Consider the following 23,360-nt stretch of genomic DNA (forward strand, 5'->3'; position numbering starts at 1 on the left):
TGGTTCGATCTCCTTGCAGTCCAGGGGATTCTCAAGAGTCTTCTCCAACACCACAGTTCAAAAGCATCAATTCTTTGGCACTCAGCTTTCTTCACAGTCCAACTCTCACATCCATACATGACCACTGGAAAAACCATAGCTTTGACTAGAAGGACCTTTGTTGGCAAAGTAATATCTCTACTTTTGAATATGCTATCTAGGTTGGTCATAACTTTCCTTCCAAGGAGTAAGTGTCTTTTAATTTCATGGCTGCAGTCCCCATCTGCAATGAATTTGGAGCCCCCCAGAATAAAGTCTGACACTGTTTCCACTGTTTCCCCATCTATTTCCCATGAAGTGATGGGACCAGATGCCATGATGTTAGTTTTCTGAATGCTGAGTTTTAAGCCAACTTTTTCACTCTCCTCTTTCACTTTCATCAAGAGGCTTTTTAGTTCCTCTTCACTTTCTGCCATAAGGGTGGTGTCATCTGAATATCTGAGGTTATTGATATTTCTCCTGGCTATCTTGATTCTAGCTTGTGCTTCTTCCAGCCCAGCGTTTCTCATGATGTACTCTGCGTAGAAGTTAAATAAGCAGGGTGACAATATACAGCCTTGACATACTCCTTTTCCTATTTGCAACCAGTCTGTTGTTCCATGTCCAGTTCTAACTGTTGCTTCCTGACCTGCATATAGGTTTCTCAAGAGGCCAGTCAGGTGGTCTGGTATTCCCATCTCTTTCAAAATTTTCCACAGTTTATTGTGATCCACACAGTCAAAGGCTTTGGCATAGTCAATAAAGCAGAAATAGATGTTTTTCTGGAACTCTCTTGCTTTTTCCATGATCCAGCGGATGTTGGCAATTTGATCTCTGGTTCTTCTGCCTTTTCTAAAACCAGCTTGAACATCTGGAAGTTCATGGTTTACGTGTTGCTGAAGCCTGGCTTGGAGAATTTTGAGCATTACTTTACTAGTGTGTGAGATGAATGCAACTGTGTGGTAGTTTGAGCATTCTTTGGCATTGCCTTTCTTTGCGATTGGAATGAAAACTGACCTTTTCTAGTCCTGTGGCCACTGCTGAGTTTTCCACATTTGCTGGCATATTGAGTGCAGCACTTTCACAGCATCATCTTTCAGGATTTGAAATAGCTCCACTGGAATTCCATCACCTCCACTAGCTTTGTTCGTAGTGATGCTTTCTAAGGCCCACTTGACTTCACATTCCAGGATGCCTGGCTCTAGGTGAGTGATCACACCATCGTTTGTGCTCTAGTCACTAAGCAATTTTTGTTTCAGCATGAAGCAGACCATGAACGTGAGTGTGTCCAGGCATGCCTGCACATGCATGTGTGGCATTGGGGAAAGGAGACTTGCTCTTTGTTATGGAGTCAGTACTATTTTTCAGTCCTCAGCTACAGTGTCCCGCTGCTCACCACTGGGCTTGGCAGCGCTTGCCACATCCCCACCTGCCCTCCTTCATGGCGTTCCCACTCTGTTACTGAACATCCATCATTCTTTCTCTGAACTGAGCCCAATCCTCCCACCTGCCCTGCGTCGTAGTTGTGCTGTAGTCTCGGTCTCAAATCCTCAGCTGGCTTGCAAAGTACCACGGTTCCCTCCTCTCCCTGGAGTTCTGGCTCAATCTGGCAAGGTGCCTCACCCCAGGATCTCGCCCAGTCCCCAGCTGGTTAGCTGGAGCCATCTTCTCTATTGCCTGACTTTACGGAAATGGCCTGATTTTACAGTAAAAGTCTCTACTGCCCCAGATTCCCAGTCACTCTGTCTCCATGCCTGGCAGGACAAAATGTCTTTTGCAGGGTCATTTGTGCTGATTGTCAGCTTGAATTGTGACTGTGGCTTGTCTCCCCCAAGCCTGGCTGAACCTTTGATGTTAACTGGCCTGTTCCCCAGTGTTGATCTACTAGGGGCTGGGTTCTGTGCCAAGGTTCCCTCCTCACAGCCACCCTATTGCTATGCCAAAGCTGCATCAGGTCTAGACAGTCCAAACTGGGTTGGCCATACAAGGGCAGACACAAAGGGTAAGAGCAAAAGCACAAAGCCAAGTGATGGTGGCAAAACCAGCGGCTCCAACAGCCACAACAGAAGTGATCTTAGGGCAGGTCTTCTCCCTGCTTGGCACCATAACATTGGAGCTGGATCTCTCTTTGTTGAGAGGGGGCTGTCTGGTGCATTGTAGGAGGTTTAGCAGCATGCCTGGCCTGTACCCATTAGATGCCAGGAGCAACCCCCACCCCACTGTGACATTGTAACAAACAAAAATGATGTTTCCAGATAACGTCAAATATCCCTGGAAGGCAAAACCATGCCCAGTGATGGACAGCAATTGATCTATATAGTTAAAGGTCCCCCAAATGGTTCTTCCTTTTGGACTTTGTGGACATGGTTGCTTTTAATCAAGGCTTTTCAGCCTCAGCACTATTGATATTTTGGAGCAACCCTGTTTATATGAATGCTGTTCAATCGGACTTGACAAAGTCTTAGAACAACCCGCCGTGCTTGTGGAACAGCCCTCACAAACAATGGCATTTGGAATAGTCATCTTGGGAATTCCCTGGCGGTCCTGTGTTTAGGACTCTGCGCTTCCACTGACAAGGGTGTGGGTTCAATCCCTGGTCAGGGAGCTAAGATCCCACATGCTGGGCATCGCAGTCAAACAGAAAAAAAAGAAAAGGGAATAGTGATAGCAATGCCAGTGACCACCTGTTCTGCTTGTACTTGCCAAGAACCAGCTACATTTTCACTGACGAGGTCAGGAGGTACCCAGGTTGCCTACTTGATCAGATACCCAAGTCACTAAAACTGGTGATAAGCTCCATGCCATCTTTGTACAAAGTTGTTCAAGGATACAACTGAGGAAACCAGATAATTTAGAAATATCTTGGCCTTTAGAGCCTCCCATGAGAAGAGATCAGCTGAACTTCAGGGCAGGAACTTCGTGATCATTATTTTTGGCTGACCAGAGGTTATTTTTAGCACAGGTCATAACTCTAACCATGCCCTGGGTAGGTGTAATTTTCTTTTTAAGTTTTAAATGTATGGATTTTCAATTTCATCTGAGTCATTTCCATCAGAGGTATGGTCAAGTACCCAAATTAGCCAAACAAAAGGCAATGCACAGAGGAAATCAGTAGTTCTCAATTCTGCTGTACAGGAGAATCACCAGGGAAGCTTTTGAACAATTTCAAAGCCTAAGACTCCAGCCCCCAGAACAATTAAGTCAGGATCTCTGATTTAAGACTTTCCAGCAGGGTCAGGAACCTGCTGAGTAAATGAATGTAATTTGAAAAAGACCAGAGTGGAAGCTCAAAGAGAGAAAACGGGCAATGGCAAAATCACGTGACCACATGCTGTTTCTATCACGCCCACCCTAGCTACAGTTCTGTTACTATTTTTTCTTTTCATTTTTTTAAACAGTTATGTTTTCCAATCTGAGCATCCCTTCTTACTCTGCTCACTTTTGAGCCTCCATATAAGTTAAATATACAAATTCCATTATAGAAAGAAAAGGGTAAAAAAAAATGACAAAAGCTGGAATCTGGGCCTTTATGGAAAAGTGTTGTAATGGGAACAGCTGGTGTGCAGTTGTTATCAGCTACCACTTGAGAACTGCTTCAGCAACACTTAATTTTGTTCCTCACTATAGGCACCAGCTTTCTTTTTGGAGTCTCTCCATTGCCATCACCAGGGAAAATTTCTGAGAAACGGCTTGATATGGCTTGAGTGTAACATTACTTAAAATCTGGTATCCTTAGTGTCCTTAATGGGTTTTCTACACTGTCAGGAGTTTTGTGTAGGTCATCCATTTAATAAATTAAAAATAAACCAATTCATCTTAATTTGCAAAGTATACATAATATTTGATAATTGTAGATTCATATTAGTGAATCAGTATGTGGAGGGAAGACATTATCTGTAATCTATTATCATATTATATAGACATATATACAGACATTATCTGCAATCTAATATCACCAAGGAGGTAGAGACTGGCTAGTTGTTCACCAAGCCACTTCCCTTCTCCTGGGCACACAGCTAGACTACATTTCCCAGCCTCCCTTGCAGTTGGGTGGGGCCATGTAACTGCTTGCTGCCAGTGGAACATAAGGGGAAGTGTGGCCTCTATCACTGTGCTACCTGCTCTTTGAAGTTCTCTGCCTCACCCAATGAGCTTCTGGCGCTATAGATATCACTGAGAAATAAATGAAGGATTTCCTTAAACTAATACTCAATTTATTATGATATCATGATTTTTTAAGGGGTACCAGCTATACTGTATTGAAAGTGCCAATATTTGGTTTGAAGTAGGTGTTATCTGCCTATCGTCAGATCTTTGTCCTCTTTCCCCCAAACCTGAGATCTGAGCAGAGGGTCTCCAAGTCAAATATTGATGCAAAAAGATTAACTCCAATTTCAGGCTTTTCTTATGGTTTATCAAGAAGTGGGTATTGAAACTTGAGGCATAAAATCTTTGGGTCTGAACAACTGGAAGCTTGGAATTGCCTTTTTTTGAGATGGGGGACTGCAGAAGAAATAAGTTCTGTTTCACATATAAATACAAACAAGATGCCCTTCTCGAAGCCCTCCAGGAACTGCTTTTGGATCCACAGGGGAGGGTCTCATACTCATTGGTCTGCAAATCTGAAAATGTTAAGGCATTTTTAGGTCAGAATATTAAATAGGTGATGCTGTGTTCTTCTTAGGGTAACCCATCTGGAGGCAGACAATGTACATCTGTCCTTTACTGGTGATGTAAGTTTATCTGCATAGCATTCCTTTGTGTGCATGCCCATAGTTTATTTGACATGTCTCCTATTCTTGGGCAAATGCTACAATTAATGACCTTGTGCATATGTATTTTCATATCGTTAAAAGTATATTTCAGGGTAAATTCTGACAAGTGGCATTGGTGCATCAAAGGGTAAGCACATACGCAGTTTTGTTAGATGTTGCCAAATCCCCCTCCATAGAGACCATACAATTTTGCACTCCCTCCAGCAAACGGAGCATACACAAGTGACTAACAGATTGTGGTGTCAGCATTTTGAACTGTTGCCACTCTGATGGGTGGGAGTGGTGTTTCAGGGAGTTTTTGTTTGTATTTCTTTTATTATGAGTGAAGCTGAGCATCTTGTCCTAAGTTTAAGAGTCATTTTTACATCTCTTTCTGTAAGTTGGCTGTCCATGTCTTCTGTACATTTTCCCCCCATAGGATTATTGGTCTTTCTAAGCTCAATTATAAAAGTTCTTTGCATATTACAAATTTTAGCACTTTATCTGAAATATGTTGCAAATACTTTTTCTCAGCTTGCCATTTGTGCTTTGACTTTACCTACATTGTTTTCTGCTGTGCAAAAAAAAATTTTATTTTTATGTCAAATTTATCCATCTTTTATTGCATCAGCATTTTGAGGTGTAGTTAGAAAGCCTTTCACTATACCCTTTGTCCGAGGCACTAGATGAGATATTAACAAGAAAATAAAACTGAACAAAATCCAGTCCTTATACTGAAGAATGTATCAGCCTATTTGTCCTTGATTCAAAGAGAATTTTTATATTCATAATTTGAGTAGTAATAGATTGCATGTATTCTTGACCCAAACTCCAGAGATTATTTTTTTCTGAAGCATAAGCCAACACATCTTGTTAGCTGAATGGGAGGAAATACAGGATGGTAGTCACTATGATGGACTCTGGAATCAAAATGCTCTTGGTTTCATTCTTCAACTTACTAGCTATGCAGATGTGGACAAATCAGTAAACCTCTCTGAATCTCAACTCCAGAATCTAAAATTAACACCTGCCTCATAGAGTTATTGTGGCAATTAAAGGAAATTATGTATGAAAAATGAAAAATGCTTAGCACTGTGCCTGATACATAAGAAAAGCCCAACTAAAGAAAGCTCCATTCCCCTTCCTCCCCTTCAGTGATCCAACAATGGACTATTAATAGAATGTCACAGTGGACATCTATTATTTTGTCTACTCAGCTTCCCTTCCTTCCTACTGTACATCTTGTCTCCTTTTCTTTGCTACTCCTCAATCTTGAGGAAAACAAGTTTTGAACAAGAAAGGGAGTAAAGGTTCAGAGAAAGAGGTTAATCATAAATCTGGCAGAGGTTCCTCACAGGGTCCTGTTCGCTTTCACCAGCAGACACTGCTTTGAGAACAGCCACTCCATTTGTACTTCAAAATGCATTTCTCTCCTCAATGGTCAAAGTAGATGTTGCGATGAATGATTTTAGTGCTTTTCTAGATAGGAGAAAATGTAAGGATTTGGGCTCATAAAATCTAAAAGTATCTATCTGAAGGTCTGTTCTGCCAGTTTTTTCCCAGAGCACAGATGCCTCATTCCTAATCTCCACTCTGAACTCCTTTCAGGGGATACTGAAGGTTAGCAGCAGCAGTGGCTCAAGATTTAATCCTCACAGAAGTAGATAGCAAGTGCCGATTTGTAGTTGGCAGGGCCTCTTTATGGTCATAAATTTGACCATGGTTTGGGGCATTTCATGACCATTTTGTCCCATAATACTAGGAATGCTCATCCCCAGGTTGGCAAAGATTTCACTTATAGGCCACTCAATGTGCTATTACTGGACGAGGCCTTATTAACAGTAGCCAAAAGTCCCTGGACCCCCTATCTTGCTAGTTTCCTTTGGTCCAGGAAAATATTCCCTCTTGTTGCTGCTTTGTACATCTAGAATTACACTCTTACAATCATTGATCTCAAATGGAACTATATATCACCATTTTATCAGAGGCTCAGTTACATATTTGCTAATGCAAGATACAACAATTTTGTAAAACAGGTCATTAGTTGTTGCAAATATCTCCTAGTTTCAACAAGACTCAAGAGGGGAAATTTTAATTTCTTCTTTGCTGCAGCCATTCACAGGTGGGCTGGGTCAGGATCTTCCCTGTGAGCTCAACAAAGGTATTTTAATTTAACATTCAAGAATAGGGGCAAGGTTCCCTGAGATGGGCCATTATGTATACTTTAAGCTACTGGCAACATCCCTTTAGTGATCAACTTGTAGCAAATGCAACAAAATACAAAGGTTAAAGTAAAAGAAACAGATCTAATATGGAGTCAGATTTGTTATTCCCTATTACAGTTCCCCACTGTCAATGTCCATCCAGTCTTGTGGGAAAGGGGTGACGATTGTTTTACTGAACAAGGGTGATGAGGGGTGATTTTGGAAAGGAATTGATTAGTTGTGGGCAGGGAATATTCCTTAGAATCTTTTGTAAATAGCACAATTCTCCTTCCTTCTTTATCTACAGTTATGTTAACCTGATGAACCCCTTAGCCCTGGTGTTATGTCATTTGTAGCTGGACTTAGGCTTTTGGCTCCAGTTTCCATGCTGCTGTGTTGTGCTCAGTTGCTTAGTTGTGTCTAACTCTTTGCGACCAGTTCTTATACATATCTATTAATTTCAACTTTCTGACTGTGTCATAAATATACTTAAGGGGAAAGGTCTCCTAACATCTGTGAAAACACGGACTAAAAGCTAGTGATATTTCATGCAAAACCAAAAAAAATTATAACCATATTCATCAGTTTACTCAGTCCTATCCATTAATCCTTTTTACTAACAGTTTTATGAAATCGGAGTTTCCATTAGTCTTTTAAAATATCTTACCTACTTTAGCAGTATGATTTAAAAGTCATCAGACACCTGTCCTCAAAATTTCCTTTCTGTGACTCTTCTCGAAGATGTGGCTTTTCTTCAAAGCATCAGCTTATCTGTCTATGAATGATAAAGTTCTTAGAAAGGCAAAATTAAAAATCTGAAAAAAATAAAAAAATAAAAAAATAAAAATCTGATCACAATGCTTCCTGACAAAGAAGCTTATCCCCGCTGTTGTGACATTTGACATTTTAACATAACAACGAAGATTGTAACATTATAGTAGGACATATCCAAATTTCAGAAACTTCATATAACTTCTAAAATGCCTATATTAATATCATTTATTCATGATGTATAATCTGAAGAGGCTTATCACTCATTTGACAATGTTTCCATGTAGTTTAACATACCAGCCAATCCTAGTTTTACCTATAGATATAAATGTATAGATATGTAGCATCCTCTCTTGCCAATTACATTGTTTCTGGAGAGAGGACCTAAGGACTGAGATGGCTGCCCAGCCTGAGAGCTTCTCTGCAGCCCCATGGGCTGCTGGCAATGAATAGCACTGCATAGGGGACTTGAGGGCCTTGATACTTCTCTCTTTTCCAATCAACATCTCAGTCATGTGTGATCTCCCTGTAATGCTGGGCTCTGCTCTGGTGCCCCACAGGTCCCAGTGTTCACTGTTTCTTGGAAACCTGTTGGCAGACGAGGGGATGTGGTCAGACATGCCAGGCGCCGGCAGCCTGAGGCTCCTGTGCCTTGGCCAATGTCTAGGAAAAGCTGGGTGCTGGGTACAAAGCTCCAGGAGCATTTGAGGGCAGATTTGAGCTGCCTGCTGTCCCTGTCTGACATCAGGTGGCTGGTCACTGCCACTGCCATGCTGAGGTCCTGGGCCACAGTCTTCAGCTTGTGGGCCAGCTACAGCATCAAGGCCAAGTATTCCCTCTGTGAACCTCCCATAAGTGGGATGAGCACCACAGGGACAGAGTCCACAACACCACCTTCAGAGTCCCTGAAGAAATGCTCACCTGCTGAATCACAGCACCTGGAAGGTCCTATATCACCTTTGGCATTTGGAAGATATCAAATGCAGGCACCACCTGGATCCTCTGGAGAGCTCCTGCCTGCTCTTCCTGATCCAGGGTTCTGGCCTGAAGTAGCTAGAGGAGGCAGGAGGCTGTGAGGCTGCCATTGGAATCGATGTATAGGATATTCTGTTGCAGCCGTGGGCCACGTTTGCAGCCACCCAAAGACATACCTGGGTTTTACTGCTACCTGGGCCTCCTGTGATTCCAGTCACTTCTCCAGTATAGAGATAAGCATAAAGCAGTTTGTCCAGGCTTCCAATGCCAATGGACAGGATGGCAGTGGAAGTCTTCAGTTCCTTGAACAGATCAGCACCATTGAAGGGGAAAGCTGAGAACTGAGCCAGCAGCGCCCACCTCAGGGTGACCAAGACCTTTAAGACAAGCCACTTTTCTGGGCTACCTCCAGGTCTGCAGAAACCAGATTGACCACTGTCTTGATCTCACCACTCTGCAGGAGCTGGACCATGTCCTGGATGAGGCCCAAGCATGGTCTGGCCTGGAGCACACCCATGTTCCCTGGGGGTCCAGGGCTACTCCGCTAAGGCACATCTGCCAGGCCCTCTCCAGACACTTCCCCACTCCCACCCCCACCCCTTGGCCCCTTTTAGGACCTGGTGTGGGAGGCAGGAGGCAGTGGTGGCATGCATGGTGTGGACCCCATGGCAGCTCCTCAGTCAACTCTTTTTTTGGTTGCTCCATGTTCCTTGTGGGATTTTAGTTCCTGGACCAGGGATGGAAACTGGGCCCTGGCAGTGAAGGTGCCTAACCACTCAACTGCCAGGGAATTCCAAACTTTTAATAAGAAAATCCATTAGTTCAATTAAGTTTAATCTAATCTCAGCCCAACCATGCATAAAACTCCTTTTTTTACTCAAAACATTTATCCCACTTTCCCACTGTAGTAAAATATTTCCTTTATTATTTTTAGTAGTTTTAATTCCATATTTAAATTTTAATCCTCAAATCTTAAAAATCTTAATTTCTAGTGAAAATTAGGAGGCAAGTAATTGTTACCAAAATCTGGAGCAACTATTTCAGATAATTTTCAGAGCATAAGTATTACTATAGAGTTTACCTAAGACTGGTTCCAAATAGGAAAAGGAGTACTTCAAGGCTGTATATTGGCACCCTGCTTATTTAATTTATATGCAGAGTACATCATGAGAAACGCTGGGCTGGAAGAAGCACAAGCCAGAATCAAGACTGCTGGGAGAAAGATCAATAACCTCAGATATGCAGATGACACCACCCTTATGGCAGAAAGTGAAGAGGAACTAAAGAGCCTCTTGATGAAAGTGAAAGAGGAGAGTGAAAAAGTTGACTTAAAGCTCAACATTCAGGAAACGAAGATCATGACATCTGGTCCCATCACTTCATAGGAGATAGAAGGGGAAACAGTGGAAACAGTGTCAGATTTTATTTTGGGGGGCTCCAAATTCACTGCAGATAGTGATTGCAGCCATGAAATTAAAAGACGCTTACTCCTTGGAAGGAAAGTTATGACCAACCTAGATAGCATATTCAAAAGTAGAGATATTACTTTGCCAACAAAGGTCCATCTAGTCAAGGCTATCGTTTTTCCAGTAGTCATGTATGGATGTGAGAGTTGGACTGTGAAGAAAGCTGAGTGCCAAAGAATTGATGCTTTTGAACTGTGGTGTTGGAGAAGACTCTTGAGAGTCCCTTGGACTACAAGGAGATCCAACCAGTCCATTCTAAAGGAGTTCAGTCCTGGGTGTTCTTTGGAAGGACTGATGCTAAAGCTGAAACTCCAATGCTTTGGTCACCTCATGCGAAGAGTTGACTCATTGGAAAAGACTCTGATGCTGGAAGGGATTGGGGGCAGGAGGAGAAGGGGACGACAGAAGATGAGATGGCTGGATGACATCACTGACTCGATGGATGTGAGTTTGAGTGAACTCTGGGAGTTGGTGATGGACAGGGAGGCCTGGCGTGCTGCGATTCATGGGGTTGCAAAGAGTTGGACACGACTGAACTGAGCAGAACTGAACTGAAAAGCTCTTATCTCAACTGCATTTAATTCACTCAAAAATCTCATCATACCAAGTTATTGTTCTTGCTGACAGATATTTGCAACAGATATAATAAGACTTTATAGAAATTCTATTAAACCTAGGTTCAGTAAAAGTATTATACTTATCTTGATGATTCTAAAGACATGCCTATATTAATTAGATCAACAAACTAACCTTAATGTCAGGTATTAACTCAATGGAATATTTCCCTGTTCACAGGAACTTGAAATTCATTTTGTCTAGCTTCTTTTATATATAATTTGTAAGCACCTATTATTAAGTCAATCAAATAGAGCTCTTTATAAATTTAATTTTGACAATACTTTCCAGAGGTAGAGCTATCTCACACGTATATACGTACATAAGCATGTAAACAGGAAATACTAGAGCTCTCATAGCTTCTCTTTAAAATACTCAGTTATGAATTGGGTATTACAGTATAAACTTGTGCTGTGTTAAGTCACTGTAGTCGTGTCCGACTCTTTATGACCCTATGAACTGTAGCCTGCCAGGCTCCTCTGTCCATGGGATTTTCCAGGCAAGAATACTGGAATGGGTTGCCATTTCCTCCTCCAGGGGATCTTCCCGACCCAGGGATTGAACTGATGTCTCTTAGTTCTCCTGTACTGGCAGGCGGAAGCCCCACCAATATAAACTTACTAGCTTACAAAGAACAGTAGGAATACATTAAAGTTGCTTGCTCAGATGACTAAGGCTTTACTATTTATTCTTGATGAACCCTTAGGAAGCTTATGAATTAAAGTTTGGCAGAGGGAGCATTCCCAGTAGTTATGAGGTTTTCTTTGTTGTTGTTGTTTTAAATGTTATTCCTGCATCCTTTTTCCCCCGTTTAGTTTCAAGTAACACAAACTGATTAGATAAACTCCAGAGAGCCCAGGTAGATCATTTGCATCTCAAAGGCACAAGAAGAGAAATGCAAATTCATCCTCTAACTGCTTATACAAAACCCAGCCATCTTGGGCTATTTTCAGGGAACTTTTTTTCCAGTTACCAAATATCCACTTCTATTTAAACAAACAAATAACAGTAATCATCTGCTCACATTTGCATGTCCCACTTTCAGCAAAACCAGGAAGAGAGAAAGGGATTTGGACTCAAATATGAGATACTCATTCATGTACATAGACACTCCCCTAAGATAAAAGTAACTGCAAAAGGCCCTATGATATGGGCTTCCCTGATAGCTCAGTTGGTAAAAAATCTGCCTGCAATGCAGCAGACCCTGGTTCAGGAAGATCCACTGGAGAAGGGATAGGCAACCCACTTCAGTATTCTTGGGCTTCCCTTGTGGCTCAGCTGGTGAAGAATCTGCCTGCAATGCATGAGACCTGGGTTTGATCTCTGGCTTGGGAAGATCCCCTGGAGAAGGGAAAGGCTACCCACTCCAGTATTTTGGCCTGGAGAATTCCACAAACTGTATAGTCCATGGGGTTGCAGAGTCAGACAAGACTTTTGCTTTCACTATGAAATAATAGCTGAGCCATTAGCTCTTAAGATCTTAGGGAATCCTTTTCTTTCATTAATGGGAAGCATTTTCTTTCATTAATGGGAGCATCTCTTAGTTTTGCAAAAATACCTCAAGGGACTATAAGATGGAACAGAGCTCTGATCATCCATACTTAATTATTCATGGCTGGTGTTATCAAATATCAAGCAAACAATTCAAATCAGTCTCTCAGGGTCACAGTTCCCTAGTTCCAAAAAGGAAGATTCCCAACCAATGCCCCATCAGTCCAAAAGGGGAGAACCCCAATCAATGCCCCCCAAAGATGAAGCTGAATGAATATGTCTGTGTACACATTATACCTGTGAGATATTTCTACCTCTTAAAAGTATTATCAAAATTCAATTTATAAAGAGTGCAAGTTAAAGGTAATGGCTTACAAATTAAATATAAAAAAAACTGACCAAAATGACTTTCAGGTTCATATGAAGTGGGGAATATTTAATATTAAGTTGTTATCTGGTATTAAAGTTTGTTGATCTAACTAATTAGACATATGTTTAGTCATCAACATTAAGCATGATACTTTATTGTACTTAGGTCTAATAAAGTCAAATAAGGCCTTATTATATCTGTTGCAAGGAAAAAAATTTGATATGATGAAACTTTAAAGTAAATGGAAATGAGATAAGTGTTTTTGGTTTGAGACTTTCATGGTGGTCCAGCAATTGATACTTTGCCTTCTAATGCAGGGGGTGCAGGTTCAATCCCTGGTCAGTAAGCTAAGATCCCACATGCCTTGTGGTCAAAAAAAATCAAAACATAAGACTGTAGAAATATGTAACAAATGCAATAAAGACTTTTAAAAAATTGTCCAAAACCAAAGGAAAAAAAGAGTTTTTGGGTAAACTCTTTAAAATTAACTATGTTTTAGAAATGTCTACCCAAAGAAAGGCAATGCCAAAGAATGCTCAAACTACCACACAATTCCACTCATCTCACATGCTAGTAAAGTAATGCTCAAAATTCTCCAAGCCAAGCTTCAGCAATACATGAACTGTGAACTTCCATATGTTCAAGCTGGTTTTAGAAAAGGCAGAGGAACCAGAGATCAAATTGCCAACATCCGCTGAATCGTCAAAAAAGCAAGAGAGTTCCAGAAAAACATCTACTTCTGCTTTATTGACTATACCAAAGCCTTTGACTGTATGGATTACAACAAACTGGAAAATTCTGAAAGAGATGGGAATACCAGACCACCTAACCTGCCTCTTGAGAAACCTACATGCAGGTCAGGAAGCAACAGTTAGAACTGGACATGGAACAACAGACTGGTTGCAAATAGGAAAAGGAGTATGTCAAGGCTGTATATTGTCACCCAGCTTATTTAATTTACATGCAGAGTACATCATGAGAAATGCTTGGAAGAAGCACAAGCTGGAATCAAGATTGCCAGGAGAAATATCAATAACCTCAGATCTGCAGATGATAACACCCTTATGGCAGAAAGTGAAGAGGAACTAAAAAGCCTCTTGATGAAAGTGAAAGAGGAGAGTGAAAAAGTTGGCTTAAAGCTCAACATTCAGAAAACTAAGATCATGGCATCTGGTCCCATCACTTCATGGCAAATAGATGGGGCAACAGTGGAAACAGTGTTAGACTTTACTTTTTTGGGCTCCAAATTCACTGCAGATGGTGACTGCAGCCATGAAATTAAAAGACGCTTACTCCTTGGAAGGAAAGTTATGACCAACCTAGATAGCATATTCAAAATCAGAGACTACTTTGCCAACAAAGGTCCATCTAGACAAGGCTATGGTTTTTCCAGTAGTCATGTATGGATGTGAGAGTTGGACTGTGAAGAAAGCTGAGTGCCGAAGAATTGATGCTTTTGAACTGTGGTGTTGGAGAAGACTCTTGAGAGTCCCTTGGACTGCAAGGAGATCCAACCAGTCCATTCTAAAGGAGTTCAGTCCTGGGTGTTCATTGGAAGGACTGATGCTGAAGCTGAAACTCCAATACTTTGGCGACCTCATGCAAAGAGTTGACCCATTGGAAAAGACCCTGATGCTGGGAGGGATTGGGGGCAGGAGGAGAAGGGAACGACAGAGGATGAGATGGCTAGATGGCATCACCGACTCGATGGACATGAGTTTTGGTAAACTCCGGGAGTTGATGATGGACAGGGAGGCCTGGTGTGCTGCAATTCATGGGGTCACAAAGAGTCAGACACGACTGAGCCACTGAACTGAACTGAACCCAAAATGATCTCTCTAGATAATTCATTAACTCATACTTCCAGAGTTGTGCTAATTTAAGTTATGGAAATTTGCTGAATACCTAGATCATTAAAAAAAAAAAGATACTGAGATAGCAATTACTAAACAAAAACTAAAGGTATTTAGGACTATTAATGAATATGTCTAGAGGTGCCACCCTGAGACGTTCTCTATAAGAAAACAAATGTTTTTAGAAATTATCACTGATGTTTATGTTCTCCAATCTACAAAATGCTAATATAAAAGACAGTTCTTAATTGCTTACTTCTTAGTTTTCACTAGAAATTAATGTTTTTAAGAGTTGAGTATTCTAATTCTAAACATGCAATTAAAGCTAAAAGGAGCAAATGGAAACATCTCAGTATAAAGTAGGGAAGTAGAATGTGTGTTTTCAGTAAAGAAGGTGTGAGGGATGAAATTACATTTTACTCAGAAAAAAATGTGTTCATGGTCAGTATTCATTAAATTTAGTGTTAATTAAGTAAATTCATTGTTACATGAGCAAGTACAAGACTGGAATTTGAACGAAATTTCTTTTTTCTTAGAATATCAGAAACTTAATCTTTTTATTTAGTTATGTATCTATTTCTGTTTGGCTGTGCTGGGTCCTTGTTGCTGCATGCAGACTTGCTCTAGTTGTGGTGAGTGGGGACTACTCTCCAGTTGTAGTTTGCGGGCTTCTCATTGAGGTGATTTTTCTTGTTGTGGAGCATGGGCTTTAGGGCAGGTGGGCTTCAGTAATTGTGATGCATGGGTTCAGGAGTTGTGGCATGCGGGCTCAGCTGCTCCATGGCATGTGAGATCTCCCAGGACCAGGAATGCAACCTGTGTCCCCTGAACTGGCAGGCAAATTCTTAACCACTGGCCCACTGGAGAAGTCCCTGAACGAAGTTTCTTAGAATGCTTCTTTTTGATAACAGATTGTGTGTTTGTGTCCTTAAGTAATCTGCATTTTTTTAAAAAATCTTTTTCTGATTTTAGTTAAATGAATATGTATTGTTTCACAGTGACCTATGATCCTGCTGTGTTTTGAAACCTTTTTGATGTTTTTAACTAACTTACCAAATATTAAAGTCTAACTAAAACTCTTTTAGCCTCCAGCTGACTCTGGGATGCTTCAAAGGAGCGTCTCTGAGACATCTCAGAGAGGAATTTGTTAAACGAAGTTTATATGGTATGTTGCTGCTGCTGCTGCTGCTGCTAAGTTGCTTCAGTCGTGTCCAACTCTGTGCGACCCCATAGACGGCAGCCCACCAGGCTCCTCTGTCCATGCGATTTTCCAGGCAAGAGTGCTGGAGTGGGGTGCCATTTTAAGTTAATAACTAGAATTATAACTGATAACATTAAATCAGGGCATATCAGATTTTAGGAATCCATATACATTTTGGAATATCTGTATTAATGATATTATCCATACATTATAATCTAAGATTCATCTCCAATCACTATTACTTCAAAAATATTGTCAAGTGATTGGAATGAATCTTAGGTTGTAGTGTATGGATAATATCATTCATACAGATATTCCAAAATTTATATAGATTCCTAAAATCTGATATGCCCTGATTTAATGTTATCAGTTATAATTCTAGTTATTATCTTAAAATGTTATATTACAGAAATACCCAAGTTTCTTGCTCATTTCATTGTTCTCTGATTTTTAACCATGCTAAGTTTTGTCTTTTATAGAAAATAATCATTTTTTTTGCACTGATGCTTTTTCAAGAAGACTCATAAAATGGGCTTTAAAAAAAAAAAACAGATATAAGTTTTTTAATTCAGATCAACAGGAATTACATGAGACCAAATTAACTGATGAATATGATTTGTTATGACTTTTGGGGAAATTATAGTAGCTTTAATTTTTGTTTTCCAGAAAAACTTTCCTCTTATACTATGACCTATGACAAGTTGATAAAATATACCTTTGTAAACAAAGATGAAACATTTATCTTTTTTGTCTATCTGATCTGTCCAGAATTTGGCTTCTCCAGTTGGTCGCCTGTGGACTTGATGGTTTATTATAACTGGATTATAACTAGTTATACTAATCAGTTTTAATTTGTTCTTTGTTTCCAAATTGTTTGATTTGTATCTGCCTGCTACACTATGACTCTGTCAATATTACTAGCTACATTACTTATAACCTATTTTATAAGATTGTTTGTCTCTTACAGTACCCAGTGTATAACCAGGCCTCCAAGAAAATTGATGATGACTAAACATCTGGAGGAAATAAATCACATGTATGACTTTTATAGAATAATTGTAATAGTATGATTTGAGGTATGGGAAGAAGCAACAAGGGAAAACATTTCCTGGATTATAATAGACTAGTAAGATATAGGATCCACAGAATTTTAATTATCAACAGGGCCTAATCCAGAAATTAGCAACTGGAGTGGCCTATCAATAAGAATTTTCACATGATTTGGAATGAGCCTCCCAGTGCTTTTCACATGATTTGGAATGAGCCTCCCAGTGCTTTTCACATGATTTGGAATGAGCCTCCCAGTGCTTTTCACATGATTTGGAATGAGCCTCCCAGTGCTTTGGGACAAAAATTGGTCATGAAATGTCTCCCAAATATTGGTTGAATTTGGGACCAAAAGGAGGAACTGAGAAATGGAATACTACCTGCCATATCAGTAAACACAGGATGTCACAGTCATCAGGAATGCAGCCACCAGCCACCCTCAGCTGGCGAGCCCTGAGGGAACTCAGGAAGGAAAAGAGCACCTGCTTATCTAGCAGCCATCAGATTGTAGTCATCCTCATGGTGAGCCCTGAGGGAACTCAGGCTGTGAAAACACAGGATGCTGGCTCCATATAGGTGAGGTGCATATCAAAGGAAGGATTTCAGCAAACCCAGACTCTTACATATTTCCATATAGAGAAAAGCACTACATTCCTTAACACAAGATATCTTGTTTTCCTTTATTAACAATAAGCTTTTGTTCCTAACTATCTGCTATTTGTTGCAAAACTCATATATATCCTGGCTCCACTCCTGCTCCCCACCTTTGTGGAGCAGTTCTCTCAAGGTTACATGAGATGCTGCCTCCTGGGCTTAAAGGCCTAAAAATTTCCACTGAATAGAACATAAACTGTCAACCTTCATGTTGTGAATATATTTTTAGTCAACAATCTTAATACCCCATCCACCCTGGCCTCATAGTTGAACTCAACTAAGGAAAAGGCCATTAGAAAATTTCCATGGGACTTTCCAAATGGGGCTTAAGAGAAGGCAATCTCTTTCCCTTGGAAGGTGGGACTGTGGAAGTGTGAACCCAAGACTGGCCAGAAACCATGGCTTCTGTCTCATGGAAAAAATAAATCTAAAGAAAAAAGAGAATGAAATCAGTATCAACAAAAGATGAAGAAAATTTTTATGAAATTCAGACCCTTGGTTCCTGTCCTCTCTGAGATCTAGCCATGCCTCAGATCTTAACACTGATTAACAAGAACCAATAAATTCTCCTTTTGCCAAGTTGGATTCTATTTCTTGGGTTCAAAAGATACATATGTTTCAATCAGAAATATTTATAAAAATCTAAGGTAGACACTCCAACTATGACCCTTTGAAAGGTGGATTAATTCAGCTAAAAAAGAGGCTAAGTAGTAAGGTAACTTATCAAGGAAAGGTGTGACATTTTGTGGAAGATGGTGATGAAAGACTGATCTCCACCCACTCCCCACTTTTCTCTCTCTTTGTCCCTCCCATTAGAAGACCATTTGTGGAACTGCATTTCTCCAAGAAGTGAAAGAAACTTGTATAGTGATATACAGTTTCTTGAAGCTGTCAACTAAAAAATATTCACAACCTAAAGGTGGAGAGTTACGTTTTATTCAGTGGGAATTTTTAGGACTTCAAGCTTGGGAGGCAGCATCTCAAGTTACCCTGAGAGAACTACTCCAAAGAAATGAAGGAGGGAGTCAGGATATACAGGAGTTTTGCCACAAAGAGCAGGTAGTCTGAATATTAAGAGGTTATTGCTAATTAAAGAAAACCAGATAGCTCAAGGAATTTAGTGCTTTTCTGTGTATAGGAAGAAGCAAGAGTCTGGGCTCACCGAAATCCTTCCTTTGATATGCATCTCAGCTATCCACCAGGCATCTTGTGTTTTCCTATCCTGAGTTCCCTCAGGGCTCACCATAGGGAGTGGCTACAGTCTGAAGGATGCTGGATGGCAGGTATTCTTTTCTTCCTGAGTTCCCTCAGGGCTCCGCAGCTCACCAGGGAGGTAGTGGCTACAAACACTGAGGACTGTGACATCCTTTGTTTATTCATGTGGCAGGAAATATTCCATTTCCCAAAGCCTTCTAAAATATCGGGGGAAAAACAACTTTGAATGTAAAAACTAGGAAGAGAGCAAATACTGAAGCATTAACATCGATGTTGTTTATGGCCATTCATGTGCAGACATTTCCATCTGTAAAACATTAATTATAACCATGATTAAGCTCCCCTTGTAAACTGCATATAAATTAATTCAAAGGTGAATATTTGGGTCAATTATTTTATATATCAGTTACTATTCCTAGGAAATACATTGAATTATATAACTAATTTTTCATCTAAGTTGGGAATTTTTATTTAGTATTTTAAATTCTTGTCTTCATGCAATATTTGTGAGGCAAGCCATTGGCTTCCCTGGTGGCTCATATGGTAAAGAATCCACTAGCAATGCAGGAGACACAGGAGACCTGGGTTAAGTCCCTGGGTTGGGAAGATTCCCTAGAGAAGGAAATGGCAATCTACTCCAGTATTGCCTGGAGAATCCCATGGACAGAGTCTGGTAGGCCACAGTCCATGGGGTCACAAAAGAGTTAGACATGACCGAGTGAGTAACTTTTCAAGCTATTGAGTTTCATCTCCCTATGTGAAAACTGTGGGGTTTTTTCCCCCCTTCCTAGAGAAACAAACAGGAATCTAACAACAAGTCCAAATTGGTTTACTGGGAAAGGATGGGAAAATAGAGATGCTGGCCAGTATGTTGCCACCCAAGAAGAGCCCTGCTCCAAGAAGTGGCTTTACTTCCGGGCAAACTGTCCTTCATCTACACAGACCACAGGCCTCCTCCCAAGGCATGATCTCCTCTCAGCACCTGGCGACATGGAATTTTCATGGCTGCCTGTGCTATCCCTCAAGTCTGTCTCACCCAACACAGGACACAGTCTGGTTAAAACAGCTGAAACCCCAAGATGGCTTCCTTTTTTACTACGCAGACTGTTTCTTCAATCTGTTTCACAGGGAGCTTGAGGAAAAAAATCACAGGTGACAGCAGAGGGCACTCTTTCCTACGTTATGCCACTCACCACCTCTGGAAGGAATTGTGAACTTGTGTTTGTTTTTCTCGGTTCCTGAGGTTGACAATGGGCACACATTCCAGCCTGAGCTAACACACCCATTACTGTTTTGTTGTCTCCTTCCCTTTCTCTACTGCCCCTTTTGTTCTCAGCTGGGTGATCTCATATTTGGAAAAACACAGAGCAGAAAGTCATGGTGGCTGGCAGCAGCCTTGCTGGAGGAATACCTGAACAGAGGAAGATATGTTTTCTGTAGAGCTTCCTGTGCTCAGAAGGAGTAAGAAGTCCTACTTCTCTACAGAGGCCAAACTGTGTGGTTGAGATCTGTGTTGGGTGTGCCCCCCATCACCCTAAAGGAATGCAGACAGGAAGCTATAAAATTCGGAGCATTCCTGCCCTTAGCCACCACTCCCCATCTGTTCCTGCTGTGTCTATGCCACAATAAATGTCACACAGCACATGTTGGGGTCAGCATAAGGGACACTTGAGAAGCAACTTGAGAATTGTGGGTGCATGTAACTCACAAACTCTCCCCCAGTAGAAAAGCTGTCCCTGCAGCAGCTGGGAAATGCAGAGAGCATTATGGCCAGAAGGAAAATGGGAGAAATCACTACAGAAAATGGAAGATTTGACATATTTTCCTAGGAGATCTTCACAGGACAAAGACATGGGTAGGAAAATATTTGTTCTTTGGGTCAGGCAGCTTTCTATATTTATTCTAGATAAAATGCCCACTTCCTTTATTGGATTCTTTTTATTTTTGTGTTATTGTCATTTGATCTAGACTTCTCAGTCTGCCCTCTTCCCCCTACAAAGAGGGCTATAGGATTCCCAAATAAGGCAACAGGTTCCTGCCTGTCACTGCATGTGATCATGGCTGGGCTATGTGTCAGGGAACGAGGGAAACAGAAAAACCACAACCTTTTTTGGAAGGCCTCCTGCCTTTCTGAATGCAGAAATGTGAGGACTGCTTCGGTGACTCATCCCCTCAAGGTTGAGAGGAGGGTGAATTTTACCTTACATGTCTTTCAACTTACAGGTTTAGTGGCAAAAGTTGCCAATCAGAGCAGGGTGTGTATTTACCACCATTCATTTAGCACGCTTCCTGTAATCTGGGGAGACAACACAGGAGAAATGTCTCCTGTCAGCATTTCTCTCCCATTGGACTGCCTGGTACTCTCTTTCTTATCATGACATCATCTGCTAACCAAAGATGAATGTGCCTGGGCAGTGGAAACGTCCTGAGAGTCATCATCTATGCGATCTCCTACTACAACATGTTTTCCTAAAAACGCTAGTAGCCCTTTCTAAAAACACTAGGCCTTCCTAAAACTCTTGCCCTAAACTTGTTCAGATGCTGATGGCAGTGGAAGGAATTATGGGCAGCACAGTTGACCTGGGCTTCCCTTGTAGCTCAGTTGGTAAAGAAGCTGCCTGCAATGCAGGAGGCCTGGGTTTGATCCCTGGGATGGGAAGATCCCCTAGAGTAGGGAAAGGCTTCCCACTCCAGTATTCTGGCCTGGAGAATTCCATGGACTGTATAGTCCATGGGGCCGCAAAGAGTTGGACATGACTGAGTAACTTTCACTCACAATTGACCTAGGGTGCACGCATGCACTATAGACCTTATAACGTACAAGCAGACTGCTGCAACTTATAAAGGAAAATCCTGTAACATGTTTGGTGGTTTTTGGAAACAACAGCTAAGATGAATTCTAGGCATGCCCCAAACTTCTTCAACTCTTTCTAAAACATTATTTCAAACTTTGTTCCAAGGACCAGTTACTCACAGGGCACCACTCCTTTTTGCCTTCTTTCTCTCCAGCAATTTTTTCTTCTGATTATAATTGGTTTAAAGAGAAGACCAGATTTATATTTCTTTGGTTCCATTCAATGTCCAGCAGCTACAGATTATGAGTGCCCAATTAACAAGTGTTGAAATAACATAATTAGGAGAACTACTCCTCACTCTTTGCTCTGGGCAAAGGGAAAAATGAATCTCTATATTTTTTCCTTTGCTTTAGAGAAACTAGAAGGGGGTGGGAGCCTTGCCTAAGAATTTGTTCCAGTCCCAGGTAAAGAGAAGTATGTGATTCAAGTCCTGAGCCAAGCCTTTGTATGTGCTAAGTCGCTTCAGTCGTGTCCAACTCTGTGTGACCTCATAGACAGCAGCCCACCAAGCTCCCCTGTCCCTGGGATTCTCTAGGCAAGAACACTGGAGTGGGTTGCCATTTCCTTCTCTAATGCAGAAAAGTGAAAAAGTGAAAGTGAAGTCTCTCAGTCGTGTCTGACTCTTAGCGACCCCATGGACTGCAGCCTACCAGGCTCCTCCATCCATGGGAGTTTCCAGGCAAGAGTACTGGAGTGGGGTGCCATCACCTTCTCTGAGCCTTTGTATAGCCAAAGGTAAAAATGAAGGATAAATGGCATTGCTGTTTGGAGTGGTGCGATCACAGGCTTTGTTTCCTAGGTACTGAGATGTTCCTGGGCTTCCCAGGTGGTGCTAGTGGTAAAGAACACACCTGCCAATGCAGGAGACATAAGAGACGCAGGTTCGATCCCTGGGTCAGGAAGATCCCCTGAAGGAGGGCATGGAAACCCACTCCAGTTTTCTTGCCTGAAGAATCCAATGGACAGAGGAGCCTGATGGGTTACAGTCCATAGAGTTGGACACAACTTAGCAAGCAAGTGGTAAGTGACATATATATAAACGCTTCACCTCCTATAGTTTCCTCAGTCCTGTGACCAGGACCCTGCACATTCCCCCAGCTTCTCAGCCCAAGCCTAAGGCTGTGGCCAGAGGAAGCAGGATCTGTCTGTGTTCTGTGCTCCCACCTTGCCACCTTCCAGTGTTCTGTTGAAACAACAGTACACATAGTCATGGGCTTCCCAGGCTAGCCAAGAGAGGCTGTTTCCTAAAGTTTCCCAGACACTGGGAAAAGAATTCTTTTCTTTTAGCTTAAGCGTCTGAGCTTGGCACTAGGATGACTAGACGTTGGAGAGGTAGGCTCAGAGCCTATCACCCATGAATCACCCATGAATCACTGTTCTGATGAAACTGTGCTTTTAGAATTCTTAAAATATTAACACAATGTTTTGGAACACAGTCTCTTTGTGAGCTGGCTGTGGCCTTGGTTTGGCCTGTGCTCTGGGTTATGTGTGTCCAGGATGTCCTCTTTATTATTACAGTAGCCCTTTGGTTGTCTGTATTTGCATAAATGGGGTGCAGTGAAGAATAGGGTGCTTTAGAATTTGAAGCATCGGTTCCAATATTTTCTGGCAGAGGAGAGCACCTGTTCCCTGTCACTGATCCAGGGGAGTGACCTTGTCATCCCAACCTGTTTAATGTTCTTGGGGTATTCTGGACAGAAGGCCAAGCTTCTCATTAATCTCGGTCGTGCTGTTGCTGGGCAGTGGTGATGTACTGCGGATGTGTGTGTTCTTGCCCAGGAAAAAGGACAGGTGTGACTGAACTGTTGGGTTTATTTATTTGGCTCTTTCTTAGTGTTGCCAAGAGGGTAGACCCTGTAGAGAACTGACAT

The 23,360-nt window shown here is 41.5% G+C and overlaps 1 pseudogene; it reads right to left on the reverse strand.

Annotated features, from left to right (window-relative positions):
- Positions 1-8,258: 8,258 nt before the first annotated feature.
- LOC790019 (DNA repair protein RAD51 homolog 4-like) lies at positions 8,259-9,375 on the reverse strand (annotated as a pseudogene).
- Between the last annotated feature and the right edge of the window lie 13,985 nt (positions 9,376-23,360).

This window comes from Bos taurus, chromosome X (assembly GCF_002263795.3).
Source record: "Bos taurus isolate L1 Dominette 01449 registration number 42190680 breed Hereford chromosome X, ARS-UCD2.0, whole genome shotgun sequence".
In the NCBI taxonomy this organism is placed as follows: Eukaryota; Metazoa; Chordata; class Mammalia; order Artiodactyla; family Bovidae; genus Bos; species Bos taurus.